This window comes from Octopus bimaculoides, chromosome 10 (assembly GCF_046866305.1).
Source record: "Octopus bimaculoides isolate indiv1 chromosome 10, ASM4686630v1, whole genome shotgun sequence".
Classification (NCBI taxonomy): domain Eukaryota; kingdom Metazoa; phylum Mollusca; class Cephalopoda; order Octopoda; family Octopodidae; genus Octopus; species Octopus bimaculoides.
In genome coordinates this window covers 94,476,110-94,476,995 of record NC_142937.1, presented here as the reverse complement: position 1 = coordinate 94,476,995, position 886 = coordinate 94,476,110, and the positions used below count along the sequence as shown (strand labels likewise).

General features: G+C 34.7%; 1 protein-coding gene across 4 annotated transcripts in view; it reads right to left on the bottom strand.

The window, feature by feature from the left end:
- LOC106876564 (high affinity cAMP-specific and IBMX-insensitive 3',5'-cyclic phosphodiesterase 8B) overlaps positions 1-460 on the bottom strand; it is a 290,747-nt gene extending 290,287 nt beyond the window's left edge. Inside the window, exon 1 of one of the 4 annotated variants that reach the window (XM_089359035.1) lies at positions 1-460. This exon is cut by the window's left edge and continues 859 nt beyond it. The gene's annotated coding sequence lies outside the window, so the exon portion shown is untranslated. The other 3 variants (XM_014925160.3, XM_089359033.1, XM_089359038.1) reach the window with 3 other exon arrangements.
- Positions 461-886: the final 426 nt, after the last annotated feature.

Here is an 886-nt window from a genome sequence, read left to right as displayed (position 1 = left end):
AAACATTAGCATATATACTTGTTCGTGCGGATATGCATGCAAAAATTGTGTGTTTGTATGTATAAATACATATGTATAAATATAGGTTGTGTACCTTGACACGAAATCCTCGGCCTTTGAGTAACTCCAGTAGCAAATTTCAGAAAATATTATATACACTCTGCGTCACGTATTGAGTTCTTTTTTTCCGCTCGTAAACCCAAACATACTACATACAAACATGTACATATCCAAACATACATGCATGCATACATATATATATATATATATATATATATATATATATATATATATATATATATATATATATATATATATATATATATATATGTATGTATGTATGTATGTATATGAGTTTGGGTAAGTTATGTCCGTCTAGAGGTGTGTACACGAGACACACAGGTGTGTACTGACAACACACATGTTGCTGTGTTATGGTGTTCGAGATACTTCAAGTGACAGACAGCCACATGTATCCAACGCATAGCTTTACAATAAATAGATTGTCGACACTGACGGATGTATGTGGCTTTTTGTGTGTGAGTGAGTGGATGTGTGAGTGGCTGTATGAGTGACTCTGCTTATGGCCGTATGCGTGGCTGTGTATACGTTTACGTATGTGTGCGTGCGTGTGTGGATACACCTATGGGTCTGTAAATGTGTACGTATAGGTATATACAAGCATGCATATATATATATATATATATATATATATATATATATATATATATATATATATATACGTGTGTGTTTGGCTTTGTGTACGTTGCTGTATGTACATGTGTGCGTTAGTGGATACGGCTATTGGTGTTTGTGTTTAAATGTGTATGTGTGAGTGTGGCTCTTATATCAGCGGTGTGTGCGTGTGTATGTGTGTGTGTGAGTG